Here is a 15,846-nt window from a genome sequence, read left to right as displayed (position 1 = left end):
TGGTCAACAGTACCATGGACACAGTAAATAGATATGTCATAAAAGCAGAGTGAAAATGAAAATATAGACCTGGATGAATGCCAGATGTGAGAAGAAGTAGTAATTAATTGAGTAAGGGATTTCTTTTTAATAATATGATCAGAATGGGAGCAAGAATGAAAGGAGAAAATGTGTTTTTAAATTCCACCTTAAAAATAAAAAAAACATACATTAAGAAGAGATTACTTAAAATGCAGGTAATTCAGGAAGCAGCAGAGTAATACAACGGGAAAGAAGCTGAGAAGAAAACTGATACCATAGCTTCTATGAAAGAGATAACATAATTTTCAAAGGTAGAAAATTCAGAGGAAGAGTAGGGTGGTAACAAAGTCCATAGAAAATAACAGAGGAGTTTGGTCTTATCACTGTTCCCAGACTCCCATGCAACCACCCCTCTCGGTGGTCTTTCGTTTTGCAGAGATGAGGGTTGACTACAGTGCCATGACCTGTGCCCATCAACATTGCACAATGACTTCAGAATGTATGGTTTGTGTGTGTGCTGGCTGCAACAGGCCCAGCAGCAACTCCTGTCCCACCCAAATCGGCTCAACATGGGCTTTGGCCATGTGGAGCAGAATCTTGGCACAAGACTTGGTTATAGATACTTTCTTTTTCTCCAGGTTTTGAAAATCTGCAGCCAGAAAACAATCATACCTCTTTTTTTAAATCTACAGATCTGACTGTGAACTTGTAGATTGAGGACCAGGTTCAGAGCCCACAAATCCAGGACAAATGTCTACTTGTGGGATCTGCAAATCTGTAGATTGATAACATGCGGGGCTTTGTTTTGTGCCTGTCTCTCTGGTACCCCCTTAGCACTACATCATCCCTTTTGTCATCTGCTTTTATTTGGTGTGCTGTATGTTTGTGCTTTGGATGTTTTTAAACAAACTTTTCCCCTCGCACAGCGTACCTGTCTGTGCTTCTCTCATCACTCCGGTCCACTGCGGCAATTTGCCGTTTGCGTGGAGGGCGGCTATTTTGATTCTTGTCACTCGCCTTTGGTGACGTATTTCCGGGGGTGGAGGGGGCGGTACCGTTCATGCTTGCCGGTATTTAGGCATGAACAGACCGCGGACGCGTAGCGTATATTGGTGAGCTGCATAGTATTTTGTATTAATCCTTTGGCTCTGCTTTTATTTGGTGTGCTGTATGTTTGTGCTTTGGGTGTTTTTAAATTAACTTGATCCCCACTGTTCTTATCCCCTCGCACTGTGTACCTGTCAGTGCTTCTCTCTCCGCTCTGGTCCACCGCGGCAATATGCTGTTTGCATGGAGGGCGGCTATTTTGATTCTTGTCACCTGCCTTTGGTGATGTATTTCCAGCGGTGGAGGGGGGGGGGGGTACTGTTCATGCTTGCCGGTATTTAGCGCACCGGACATGCGCAGCGGGTGCGCCGCTTGCGCTCCAAAGGCAAGCCCGTCTGCGCCTGTCCTCGCGTGGATGTCGCCAGACGCCAGGCATGATGCCGGTTTGAACAATAACAAGCTTTCTTATTCCTGTGACAAACCTCTTGCCATTAGAAAATTAGGGAGCCCCTGCAGCTATCCCCCTCGTAACCTGCCTGAGGGTCCGTTCTGCTGTGGGAACTGTGGCTAAAATTCCTGGACTACCATATCATCCCTCCCTGTTCACATTCCCTGCCCCAGACAGAGCATAAAATTGCTCAGCCTTAACTGCCTTTGTTTAGTTAAGCACCACCCGGATGTGTATGATCTGCTACACAACGAATACCCTGATGTTCTCTTCTTGACAAAGGCATGGTTATCAGTAGACACAGTGGCTGAGCCTGCTCTCGCGCTCCCCCCGGGCTTTAGCATTGTCACGCTTAATCGAGAGGCTAGAGGAGGTGGTATTGCAGTTGTTTTTAAAATCCTGCTATACCTGCACCCTTGTCAAAGAAACCCTGGCGGGTTGCGAGTGTGGACGCTTTGGGATCTCCTTTAATACCAATTATACCATGTCTGGCCTATTGGTATATCGTCCCCCAGTTCCCTCAAAGGAGTGCAGGGCTGCGTTGATTGACACAGTTAGTTCTCTGGCCATGACATATGCTAACTTCACTGTCATTGGCAACTTAAATCTGCATCTTGACAACCCCCACGACTTAGAAGTAGGTAGATTCTCACCTGACCTAGCGGCCTGCCAGCTGCTTCAACTGGCTCAAGGCCCTACCCACTCTGCTGGCCATTTACTGGATCCAGTCTTCTCTAACCTTTCATGTCTTACTGTCTGTAACCCCATCCATGTGGGCTGGTCTGACCATTATCTGATCCCCATGTCACTGTCAGGGGTTGAGCCCTCCCAAAGGGTGCCTCAGAAATTCTCACTCCGACGCCCCTGGCACAAACTAAATGTTGAGCATCATAGCACCATCCTCTCCTCTAGCGTGCCCAGCCTGCAGGTTGACCCAGATGCTGCTGACAAAGCATTATCAGATTGGCTATCTCGCCCTCTGGACAAACGTATTCCTGTCAAACGAGCTAAGTGTCATAGTACAAAATCTAATTCTTGGTACAACAACACACTCGCTAATATGGGTAAAGCCTGTAAGAGGATGGAGCGGGCTTGGAGACGAGATTTTGACCCTATGTTGAAGGGATGTTATCAGTCAGCCACGAAGAAATATTATAGGGCCGTTCAGAAAGAACGGGCAGCCTACTTTGCTGAAGAGATTAGGAACAGCAAAAACCCCACCAAGAAAATCTTCTCTATACTTAAAGATCTTAAAAGGGCTGGGGCATCCGCTGTTTCCTCTATCAAGTCAAATGAGCACTGTGAGGCTCTTGCTTCTTTCTTTATGACCAAGGTGGAAAACATCTATGAGACCTTTCCTCAGGTGGCTATGGGCCCGGGCCCTGGGGGTTCACCCCCCTCTTCCCATATGCTTGCCGCCTTCCAATCACTGAGGATGTGCTGCGTGTACTATGCAGCAATGTTAAATCTGGTTCCCCTGCTGATCCCACGAAGCCTGACCAACTTATGAAACTGTTACCTGTGCTTCTTACACCTCTGGGCCAGGTTATTAACATGTCCCTGTCTATGGCTATTGTCCCTAGCACTTGGAAGAAGGCCAGGGTGGTTCCTTTATTAAAGAAACCCACCCTTGACTCACCTAAACCTGAGAACTTCTCTCCTATTTCTCTTTTGCCATGGGCCACCAAGGTCTCCGAAGCCTATATAAATTCCATCTTGTCAGACCTTCTGGAGGAGAACAACATACTTGACTCCTCCCAGTGAGGTTTCCGCCTGGGTCTCAGCACAGAGTATTCGCTCTTGGCGGTGACCGAACATCTGAGGTCAGCACTGGATGAGGGACTTACTTCGGCACTAATCTTATTGGATCTCAGTGCCGCATTTGATAGGGTCTCTCACCAGATCTTGTTGCGGAGGTTGAAGGAGACTGGCATTGCGGGGCTTGCACTGGAGTGGTTTGCTTCCTTTCTTTCGGAAAGGACCTTCCCGGTGTCGGCCCCCCTTTCACCTCCAGAGTCCACACTATTAAACAGGGAGTGCCGCAGGGCTCAGCGTTGAGTCCAACGTTCTTTAATATGTATGTTCAGCCTCTAGCTGCGGTGGCCAAGTGCAGAGGGCTGACAATAGTCTCATATACAGATGATACGCAGTTAGTAGTTGCACTCTCCGATGATGGTCTGCATGACGCTGTTAAGTTTCGGAGCGGTCTTGCTGAGGTCACGGGGTGGATGATTGCCAACTGCCTCCAGCTCAATGCCAGCAAGTCTGCGGTCTTGCTGGTAGGGAAAGATCCGGAGCTTTGGAGCGAACGTTGGTGGCCTGCTACCTTGTGTTGTGCACCCGCCACCAAACAGGTGGTGAAAAACCTAGGTGTTTGGGTCGATTCGGCTCTTTACTTTCAGACCCAAACCAAGAAGGTGGCGGCGACGTGTTTTGGCATTCTACGCGGACTCAAACCTCTGTTGTTTTTTTTTTATCCATCCATCAGGCAGGTGATTGTCCAGGCATCTGTCCTGCCGAGACTGGACTACGCCAACTCACTTTACTTGGGGGCTAACAAGTCTGAGATTATGAGACTGCAGAGGGTCCAAAATGCAGCTGCCAGAACTCTTCTTGGCATGCCTAGATTTTTCTCTACTTCTAGTGCTATGCGCCGATTACATTGGTTGCCAGTGGCTAGACGTGTGGAGTTTAAGTCCCTCTGTATTGCTTTCAGGATCTTGAATTCTTCCTCCCCTGGCATCCTAGCCAGCCTGCTCTCTTCCTACAACCCAACCCACCATCTACGGTCGATGGGCCATCACCTGGTGGTTGTTCCCCAGGTTAGGAGAGTTTGCACCGGTGGGTGTTCTTTCTGCTCACTGGCAGCTAAACTCTGGAATGCCCTCCCTGTGCCCATCCGGAGCATAAACAATTATCTGGCTTTCCGCAAGGCTCTCAAGACTCATTTTTTCTCTTCACTATAGGCCCCTCTTGTAGTTTTCTCCCTTCCTGTTTGCCACCTGGGTTCTTGTTAGCTTATTAGTCTCCACTCTTTGGTTATTATGGGTTTCTTTTGCTGTCAATTGCCTTTTGTTGCTGTTAGAGCTGGGAAGCCCCTTTGCTGGGGCAGCTGTGCACTCTATAAGATTACCTAACATAACATAACATCAGTGATGCTATCAATGTTGTCATTTGAGTACGACATTTATGTAATAAAGGTTGTCATTTGAGATTTTATTAGTGGGACAAATATTGAGACCATGAGCAATAAATGATGGGGACCTGAAGCATTAAATATAGTCATAAATAATGATTTTTTTTGTGATTTTTAAATTAAAAATTGTAACCAATGCTCCAGTGTAACTGTATTTTAAGTGAATGCCTGCCAATTTTAAAAATAAATTATCATGTTATATGCAATGTTCACCATGACTTATGTTTGACAGCTTTATTTATCAGTGGTTTATTGTGTGTTTATATACTGCATGCTGCTAGCATGTTTGTATCATGTACTTTTCATAGTCTTCAGCCATGAGCAATAGAGGTTCGATGGATGGCCAGGTCCTGAGCTTACCTTCCCCATGGCCAGTGGCTGATGCCTTTGGTTTTTTGCTGTAGGGGTTGGCTACAGAATGAATCCTGCGGTCAGGCCCTGAACTCCTCACCCCCTGTGCATCCTTTGTGCCCATTCTCACTGTGCACAATGTTTGGCTATGTGCAGTGGCTGTAGTCCAGCCAAATGCCTTCAGTATCTGCCATGATATATATTTTCATAGGTTTACATTGAAGGTCTCTGTCATTAATTGGACACTAGTTGGAATAGTTCTACCCTTCACTCTGCTGCATTGATACAAGTCACTCATCAGTGGCTCCTCCCCTACGGCGGAGGAGCATCACCCCACTGCTCGCAGAGTCAAACAAAAATTAAAATGATCTAAATGCAGATCATTTTAATTTTCGTCCTGTGGCAGAGTCTTGCGGGGCAGGCTACAGCACTGCAGCAGGAAAAGGAGGAGTGGTGGGCACTGCTGTCAGTGCACATGACGGTTTGGCCGGCCGTCGTAGAACAGCCAAACCGTCATGCGCACGCCCATCTCTCAAACCAAGCTGTGTTGCTGGGTGGAGAACAGCAGGCACAGGCTCACAGCTCCCGATGGAGTGCAAAACAAGCCCGCTCTGCCTAATCCCGACACTGCTCTCATGGAAATGAGAGCAGTGTCTGAATTGGCCATAGAGGAGGCAAGGAGCTTCAGCCTGTGCCCAGTCTGAGGAGCAGAAGACCGTCGAGCAGAACGGCAAACAGAAGACCGGAAGGTAAGTTTTTCTTTTTCTTTTTTTTTTTTGTTACAGAGCCCACACACACTGCCCCCCTGTGCTTCTCCCGCGCTGCCCCACCACATATCCCTGACACCAGTCACTACTGAAGCCACTCTTTGGTGTGTCCTACTTCCTATTTATGTACTCTGAAGTGGTACTCACCATGTTCAACCTTGCCAGATTTAGTTGGTAAATATTCTTTCTCTTTCAGACCAGAGGCTGTTGTCTCTTGCAAATCTCACATGCTGCGCTGTGTTTTTGATTTGCTGTCTCAGTTGCAGTGTGGGGTTCTTGTCAGTGCAACTAATCACTTCCCTTTGGAGTTGATTTTGTTGGTACTTGAACTTCATCTGTGCCACTGAACTAAGTGTTGGACCTTCCTATAGTAACTTTGGCAGATGTTACCTTATGGGTTACTTTGTCGGACTTTCCAATATTTCTCAGAAGAATCCAGTGGTATAACAGGTGGTGTAATGACCAGCATGTCATGTATTACATGCTGAGTTCTAAGATTCTTTATTCTAGAGTGTTTATCGAGTTTGAGTTGTTGTGGAACTGCATTTTCCTCCCGTGTTAGCAGCTTTTGTCTGACTTTTGTGCCTGTATTTTTTCTAGTCAGTTTCTGCATTTTCCTCCCGTGTTAGCAGCTTTTGTCTGACTTTTGTGCTTGTTTTGTCTAGCATTTGTGCTTGTTTGAACTGCATTTTCCTCCCGTGTTAGCAGCTTTTGTCTGACTTTTGTGCCTGTATTTTTTTCTAGTCAGTTTCAGCCCTTTGCGTTCTCCTGCCTGTCTGCCCGCCTACCTCGCCGCCCTCCGCCTTCCCTCCCCGCTCCCCGCTTCCCGCCACCACCGCTGACCACGCCCCTTTTTCCTTTCTGTTCCCTCCCCGCTCCCGCCTCCCAGCTGCCCCGCCCACCCGCGCACTTGGCCTTATATGGCGACCGTGCGACGCAGGTGAGTGTGACCCACTTGTGGGACACCCCCGCGCCGCACGGCCACCAGCTGCTGTGTGTGCCCCTCGCCTTGCCCTCTGCCTCGCTGCCTGCCTCGCTGCCGGCTGACGCCGCTGGCGTCTGTTTTTGCTTGTTTTGTCTAGCATTTGTGCTTGTTTGAACTGCATTTTCCTCCCGTGTTAGCAGCTTTTGTCTGACTTTTGTGCCTGTATTTTTTCTAGTCAGTTTCTGCATTTTCCTCCCGTGTTGGCGGCTTTTGTCTGACTTTTGTGCCTGTGTTTTTTTCTAGTCAGTTTCAGCCCTTTGCGTTCTCCTGCCTGTCTGCCCGCCTACCTCGCCGCCCTCCGCCTTCCCTCCCCGCTCCCCGCTTCCCGCCACCACCGCTGACCACGCCCCTTTTTCCTTTCTGTTCCCTCCCCGCTCCCGCCTCCCAGCTGCCCCGCCCACCCGCGCACTTCGCCTTATATGGCGACCGTGCGAACGCGCAGCGGTCACGCGCAGCGGGCGCGCCGATTGTGCGCCGAAGGCGCGCCAAAGGTAAGCCCGTCTGCGCCCGTCCGCGACCGGACCGCGCCCAGCGCCAGGACCCCTGGCCAACGAAGATCCCGACCGACCCGCCTGACGTACTCCGCCGCCACCCTCACCGCACTCAACACTGGCCGACTCCCAGAATGCCATCAAGCCACTCCACGACGTACCCACGGACCTTTCAGCTGCCACGCCTGCAAGTTCACCTGCATCCGGACCAGCCTCGCACCAGCACCCACCAAGTCGAACACCAGCAGCACCCACCTCAAGTGCATCCTGCTCAACACCCGCTCCGTCCACAGACACGCCATCGAACTCTGGAACCTTCTAGACGCCACAGCCCCTGACGTCGCCTTCCTCACGGAGACCTGGATGAACGCCTCTTCAGCTCCCGACATCGCCATCGCTATCCCAGAGGGCTACAAGGTCGTCCGGAGGGACCGAAACGCCAACCAGATGGGAGGAGGCATCGCCATCATCCACAGGAACACCATCCGTCTCACGACCAGCACCGACAACACCCTGACCAGCGCCGAACACCTGCATTTCCAGATCCACACCAACCCGAACACCACCCTCAGAGGCACCCTGATCTACCGACCCCCTGGACCACGCACACAATTCAGCGAGGACATCGCCGACTTCGTCAGCCCGCATGCCCTCCCCTCCGCCGACTACATCCTCCTGGGAGACCTCAACTTCCATCTGGAGAACAACAACGACCGCAACACCAGCACCCTGCTCGACAACCTCGCCAACCTGGGACTCAAGCAACTGGTGTCCACCCCCACCCACCTCGCCGGACACACACTCGACGCAGTCTTCTCATCCAGCACAGACATAGACTTCAGCCACGCCACAGAGCTTCAATGGACGGACCACAGCTGCGTCCACTTCACCTTCAAGAGAACGACGACCCACCAACACCAGCAACAGGCAGCCCGCAGAAGCTGGAACAAGATCACAGCAGACCAGCTCGCCACCTCCCTGAACCAGCACCCTCCTGCCAGCTCAGCGAACCCCAGCCAAGCCGCCGACAACCTCACGAAGTGGATCAGCAACTGCGCGGACGAACTCGCCCCACTGAGGACCCCGCCTAGCAGACCCGGCAGCAAGAAGGCCCCATGGTTCACCGACGAACTCAAGAGCTCCAAGAAGAACTGCCGAGCCCTCGAGAAAGTCTGGAGAAGGGAACCGACACCAGACAACAGGACCTCCTTCAAACTTGCCACCCGGAAACACCACCAGGTGATCCGCGCCGCCAAGAAAACAGCATTCAAAGACCGGTTGGACAACAACGCACACAACTGCAAGGAACTCTTCAACATCGTGAAAGAGCTTTCCAACCCCAGCGCAGGAAACAACGACATCACCCCATCGCAAGACCTCTGCAACTCCCTCGCTTCATACTTCCACAACAAGATCACGGACATACATAACAGCTTCAACAACCAACCAACGCACACCATGACCGAACAACCACCCCCCACCACCACCCTCCACGCCTGGACCCCGATCAGCACCGAAGACACCATCCGCACGATGAACTCCATCCACTCCGGATCACCGACCGACCCCTGCCCTCACCACGTCTTCAACAAGGCCGACGCTGTCATCGCACCCCACCTGCGAGACATCATCAACACTTCCTTCGACACCACCATCTTCCCTGAGAGCTGGAAGCACGCCGAACTCAGCGCCCTACTAAAGAAACCTACAGCGGACCCCACCGACCTCAAGAATTACCGCCCCATCTCGCTCCTCCCGTTTCCAGCCAAAGTCATCGAGAAGACCGTCAACAAGCAGATGGCCGCCTTCCTCGAGACAAACGGATCCCTCGACCCCTCACAGTCCGGCTTCCGAGCCAATCACAGCACCGAGACCGCCCTCATCGCCGCCACCGATGACATCCGAGCCCTGATGGACAATGGAGAAACAGCGGCCCTCATCCTCCTAGACCTCTCTGCGGCATTCGACACGGTCTGCCACCGCACCCTAGTACGGCGCCTCAGCAACATCGGAATCCAGGACAAGGCGCTGGACTGGATCATCTCCTTCCTCGACGGAAGAACACAGAGAGTCCGCCTACCACCGTACAAGTCAGAGGCCTCCGAAGTCACCTGCGGCGTCCCTCAAGGATCATCTCTGAGCCCCACCCTCTTCAACGTCTACATGAGCCCCCTCGCGGCCATCGTACGCAAACACAACCTCAGCATAATCTCCTACGCCGACGACACCCAACTGATCCTCTCCCTGACCAACGACCCCACCGCCGCCAGATCCAACCTGCACGAAGGGATGAAAGAGGTAGCCGAGTGGATGACGACCAGCCGCCTGAAACTGAACTCGGACAAGACGGAGGTCCTCATCCTGGGCTCCTCACCCTCCGCCTGGGACGACTCCTGGTGGCCTCCCGCCCTGGGCACCGCACCCAAACCGACAGACCATGCACGCAACCTGGGCTTCCTCCTGGACTCCTCCCTCTCCATGACCAGGCAAGTCAACAACGTCTCCTCGGCGTGCTTCAACATCCTACGCATGCTACGGAAGATCTTCTGGTGGATCCCCACCGAGACCAGGAAGACCGTCACCCAGGCCCTCGTCACCAGCCGACTGGACTACGGCAACGCCCTCTACGCCGGTACCACCGCCAAGCTCCAGAAGAGACTCCAGCGGATCCAGAACGCCTCAGCCAGACTCATCCTCGACATCCCACGAACCAGCCACATCTCCGGACATCTGAGAGACCTTCACTGGCTCCCCGTCAACAAAAGAATCACCTTCCGCCTCCTCACCCACGCACACAAAGCCCTACACGACCAAGGCCCGAGCTACCTCAACAGCCGAGTCAACTTCCACGCTCCCAAACGCCACCTCCGATCAGCCAACCACGCCCTCGCCGCCGTCCCCCGCATCCGAAGAGCGACTACAGGAAGAAGGTCCTTCTCCTACCTGGCCGCCAAGACCTGGAACTCCCTCCCGACCGACCTGCGCCTGACCCAAGACCACCTCTCCTTCAGGAAGAAGCTGAAGACCTGGCTGTTCGAGCAGTAGCGGCACCCCCCCCCCCCCCCCAGCGCCTTGAGACCCTACGGGTATGTAGCGCGCTTTACAAGTGTCACTGATTGATTGATTGATTGATTGGAACTCCAGGGGGTCAGTTGATGCTGGTGCTGCGTGGATGGGACGTTTCACCTTGTAGATGCCTACCTTCAAATAAAGAACAACCTGTTAACCTTCTCTGCGTGCTACAACCAGCTTTATTACAGGTGGTCTTTCTTAATTAAACAGAGTGGCCATCACATCTTATTTTCTATTCCACTTGCCTTGCCTCTTTTGGCTCTTAGATCAAGATTTACTATTCCTACTCCAAACAGTACATCAGTATGGAAAGTGTTGGACTTCGGAGGGTTTACATTTACTATTCCTATTCCTATTCCAAACAGCACAATAGTAGGGAAAGTGTTGGACTTCAAAGGAGTAAGATTTACTATTACCACTCCAGTTTGTGCAGCAGTAGAGAAAGCATTGGACTTCAGAAGGGTAAGATTTACTATTCCTACTCCAATCTGTGCACAGTAAGGGAATTGTAGAACTTCAGAGGGTTTACTATTCCTATTCCACTTCTCTAAAATCTGTGGGTCCCAGGATCCGAACTCATCTAGCCTAATACCCAGGTAGTCAAACTCCTGAACCCTTTCAAGAACTTCCAGCCCCACCTTAATGATCCCAAACATCCTGCCCTTCTTAGTATACGTCACGTATTTGGTCTTAGAAGCGTTTATTTCAAGGTCAAAACCACTACAAAACTGGTTAAAATTATCGGTCAGCCTTTGCAGGCCCCTCCTAGTTTTGGACAGCAACAATATATCGTCTGCAAAGAGGAGGGCCGGTATTTTTGATCCTGCCAGATTTGGAGAATCATAAGCACAGTTTGTTAAACAGGCAATACAATTATTTATGTAGAGAAGGAAAAGGGTAAAGGCAAGTGCACAGCCCTGACTAATAGCTTGGTTGATGGGGAAAGCCTCTTTTAACTCTATTTTTACTCCACACGTTACTTTAGCAAAATTCCCCTCATACAGTAATCTAATCAAGTAAAAGAAGCCAGGTGAAGTTCCCATTGCCGAGAGCACCTCCCACAATTTCCCCCTAGGCACCAGGTCAAATGCGGCGTGCAAGTCAATGAACACCACCAAAAGATTACCCCTGGCCAGGTCGACCAGCCTCCATTTAACCAGGAAGAACCAGAAGACCTGGTCAACTGCACTAACCCTATGCCTAAAACCTGCCTGAAGCCCTGTCAGGATGTGATTGTCCCCACATCAACCCAACAGGTGCTTGATGACCTGTTTGCAGAAAACTTCTGGGAGATCGTCTTGCAAGCTGATTGGGCGATAATTAAAGGGCACGTTGGTAGTCCCCGTTTTTGTAGATAGGAACAATCTCTGCCCCTTTCCAGTATGGGGGAATTGCTCCTTCTGCCGTGATGGCATTGAAAACCACATATATGTAGAGCACCCAGGACCAACTTTAAAGACATCAGTGAGAATTGTATCAATTCCCAGGGCTTTCCCAGGCTTGAACGAGGGCACCGAACGTTCGGTTTCCTTGAGAGAAAAGATTACTGAAGGGAGGATCCGGCTCTTCATATTGGCAACACTCTCAATTCCATGAGGGTCCTCAAGTGCAGGTTTAGGGGCATAGAAGCTCTTAAAATGTGCTACCCTATCACAGGGTAGGATGGATGTTTGTGCAGGATTTCTTGACCTCCCTTCACTTTTATTAACTATACTAACTATAGACCAGAACTTCTTTTGGTAATTGTTTACAGTAGAGTCTAACAGATAGGTCCACATATCATCCTCTCATTCTGCTTTTGCTGCTCTAAACTTGCCTGATCATTCACCCATATAGTTTCAGTGTCCCCCCTGTTTTATAGCTTGCATTAGGTTTGCCTTCACCATTTTAAACTGGTCACTACGCCATCACTTTAGTGACTTGGAGCGCCCCCAACCTCTGTAGTTAGGACGCTCCTCAACTTAGAGAATACCATATGATGTTCGGCGAGGATCAAATCATTTTTCCCCCAATTGGCACATATGCTTTCCATATGAGTGCCCAGAATTGAATAGAGGGCCCTGAGACCCTCCGGAGAGGAGGCTACTGCTTTCCATTTCAGGTTCCTCCTATTGTTTGTAGCTACTAGCTGCCCATAGGCATGATCTACGGTTGCAGGGCATGAGAGGGTCATTGATACTCTCAAACTTTATTACACAATTTACATGATTAATAATCAATTCAATAATTAATTCAAAATTAATAATCAACTGTTAATTAATTATTACTTGCATAACTTTTCACCTTTACCCCAACAAATATAGCAATCAACACCTAAAATATAACAAAAATAAATCAGAATTAGATCATTTACATAAATATATCAATCAACTAATTAATTAGAAAGCAATAATTAATGATTACTTAATTATCTTCCACTGCTATCCGCCTACAAAACTAACAAACTGCTGCAATACAATTAATTGCTAATAACAATGAAATAAAAAAATCAAAATCACTTAAATTTACAAACTATATTTAACAAATAATTATAAAAACAATACTAACACAAAATTTATATATGGGTGAAAACATTAAAATAACTAGAAAATTATTATTTTACAACTTTATCACTGAAAATGATAGCAAAAAACAACAATATTCTTAAAAACGATATTACTTACCTACTAGACAGTGACAGTGGGTGCACAGCTAAATGTTGCAGTTTACTCTTCATCATAAATAGGGGGTGGCGGAACTCACAGAGTTTTCCTCCGCAGAATTCCAAGGAGTTACATAACAACTCAGCAAGATTCAACATTGCTCCTCAAGCAGCAGAATTTCAGGACACATCGTGCTTCTTGCACTGATTTTTAGCATTAGGAGCTTGTTTCACGCTGTAAAATCCGCACAAACGGCAGAGGGAGATGCTTCCTTCTGCCTATTAAGCAGATTTTCTACTCGAGCGGCAGCATTCTCAAAGCAAATAGTAGTGGCCTGCCGCGTTCGCCCGCAGTAAGAAATCGTGCCGCGACTCGTCCCAGCGCTCACGTTTTTCTCGCTCGTGCTCGTCAACTTAACAATGAACCACATGAAACAAAAACTCTGCCATGCAGCAGTTCGCAGAGTTTATTCCAGAACTCTGCGCTTCAGGTGGAGAGCAGAGTGAGCAAAACTCCTTGAACTCTGCCAGCAGAGCAGAGTTTACCACTCACCCCTAATCATAAATGCAGATTTGGCGAATACCTTGCCTTGAATTCTTTGTTCCTTGGTTAGCTGAGGTGATTTTGCAGGGGGGTTCGAATTGTATGGATTGCTTTATTGGTGTGGCCTACTCGATCAAGTCCTTTATTATGCCAAGAAAAACTAACAAGCAACATCCTCACAAATCTCACTCTTCCTGCCTGCGATTCAAAACTAAACACGTTTTCTGTTTATATAATAATTTCAGTCATTATTCTATAGGCACAAGAAATGCTTTCATCAACAATTCCGCATCATTAATTCCATGAAAACTGCTGCACCATCAATGGAAATAGGCAGTCACTGTGAACAAAAATGTAGTGATACTAAAACACTTCTTGTTTTTTTTTAACCGAGGCCTGGAATGAACAATGAGGCATATTATCAAAAAATGGCGTTAAAATTATCGCCGCTTTAGCGGCAGAAAACTGCCGCTAAAGCGGCGATAATGGGCTTGATAATATGCCCTTGAGAATTCCCATAGAAGCCCATGTTCTGGTGTCAACATATGCTACTGCGACATATTATCAAGCCCATTATCGCCGCTTTAGCGGCAGTTTACTGACGCTAAAGCGGCGATAATGATAACGCCGTGCTTGATAATATGCCCCTATGTGTCTCCCTGCGATGACGGAACTCCAGGGGAGCACTCTTCACTCTTCAACAGTGTCAAGCAGCTACAAGCTATCTTTCCATTGTTCCAAGTTCTTGTTTTGTACATTTATGCAGACTCTTTTTTACTGAATATTAGTTTACCTGAAGCGCCTGTTGCAATTCTTCGGATGTAAAGTTGCGTTTGTGGGTTCTAAAAGTAATTTATTTTTTTAACAAGAGCTAAGTTAACATTTCTAATCTATCTGTTTGGAAAGATAATATTGGCTTTCTTAATTTTTATTCACCCTGTCTCACAAATTAAAAAAGTTCCTCTTAGGTGGAATATGAGTTTACAGCCACAGTATTATATTCCTCTTCTCGATCATCATCTTCTATAGAGGGCTTGAGTCTGAGTGGCATTTACACAGGATATGGATGCTCACCTTCATTTTGGTCTGTGAAATTGCCCATCGGACAAAAGAGCAGATAAATAGACTGAATGCTGAACTAACCAAACATTCACCCCCAGTCACAGATCTGGGTTGAGTTCATCTCTTTTTTGCATGCCCATGCCATTCCAGTTTGGACCCAGCCATATGCAAATCAGTCTTGACCATGCTCCCAACAGGAACAGTCAGCCTGAACTGCCAAGCCAGGTCCTCTCTGGACTAGAAACAGACATCCGGACATGGTCCCGGGTTCACTGTGCCACTGAATTCAGCTAGCCTAGCTGATGAGGGGTGATACCCCTAAACCGATCCCGGGATGCATGTGTCCGTTCCTGGGAGGACCGGGCCTGGCAGTTCGGGCTGGAGTGTTCCCATTGGGAGCAGAGTCAAGACTGACTTGCATATTGCTGAGTCCAAACTGGGGAGGTATGGGGGGCAAAAATCAGGGCTGGACTGGGAACCAAAACTGGCCCTGGCAAACTGCTCAGCCGGCCCCCCTGGGGGTGCTGAGAGGGTGCAGACGAGCTGTTTGCAAGGGCCATTTTTGGCCAATTTTGTTACCAGGGGGCTGATATTGCAGGCCTCCAGTAACAAAAACGGCTGCCAGGGCCCCACCCTCGCGGCCCACCGGGGAAATGCCCGGTGTCAGCTATGGCCAGTCAGCCATTTGCATTGCAGCGCGTGCTATGTAATTTGTTTTATTTATTTATTTATGTACTTAACCCCGGTCGGCCGTATGCCGGAGTTTACTACCCCCCACCCTGCTCCACCGCCCTGCAGCACTCCCTAGAGGAGCCACGACTGGTTACTACCACTACGCGACTGGTTGATATCAGTCAGCACAAATGGTCCTTTGCACACCTAAGGAAGCCATTTTCTTTGTGGACATCACTTTGCTGCGCGATTTTCATTAAATCTTTTCTCTGCAGGTTCTTTCTTTGCCCTACGACATGCATATGGTCTTAACATTTTCAATCGCAGCTTACGTCAGATTGATAGCATCATGTTGCAGGCGGGCTGTACAAATGGGCTGACAGTCCACAAGAATGCATTATGTCATCCTTCAGTTTTGTGTCATTAGATATCTGAACCATTTCTTGACTTTGCCTATTTGCTTAGTCACATGCAGCACTCCTGTTCACTGCCATTTTTAGGTCTCGCCTGACCCAGCGCATGCGCTGGTCTGGCAAGACTTTTTGAGAG

General features: G+C 49.0%; 1 protein-coding gene across 1 annotated transcript in view; it reads left to right on the top strand.

Annotated features, from left to right (window-relative positions):
- LOC146785830 (uncharacterized) overlaps positions 1–15,846 on the top strand; it is a 946,503-nt gene that overhangs the window by 876,936 nt on the left and 53,721 nt on the right. The gene's annotated exons all lie outside the window — the stretch shown is intronic.

The sequence above is a fragment of the Triturus cristatus genome, chromosome 11 (genome assembly GCF_964204655.1).
Source record: "Triturus cristatus chromosome 11, aTriCri1.1, whole genome shotgun sequence".
Lineage (NCBI taxonomy): Eukaryota > Metazoa > Chordata > Amphibia > Caudata > Salamandridae > Triturus > Triturus cristatus.
This window is presented reverse-complemented; position numbering and strand designations above follow the sequence as displayed.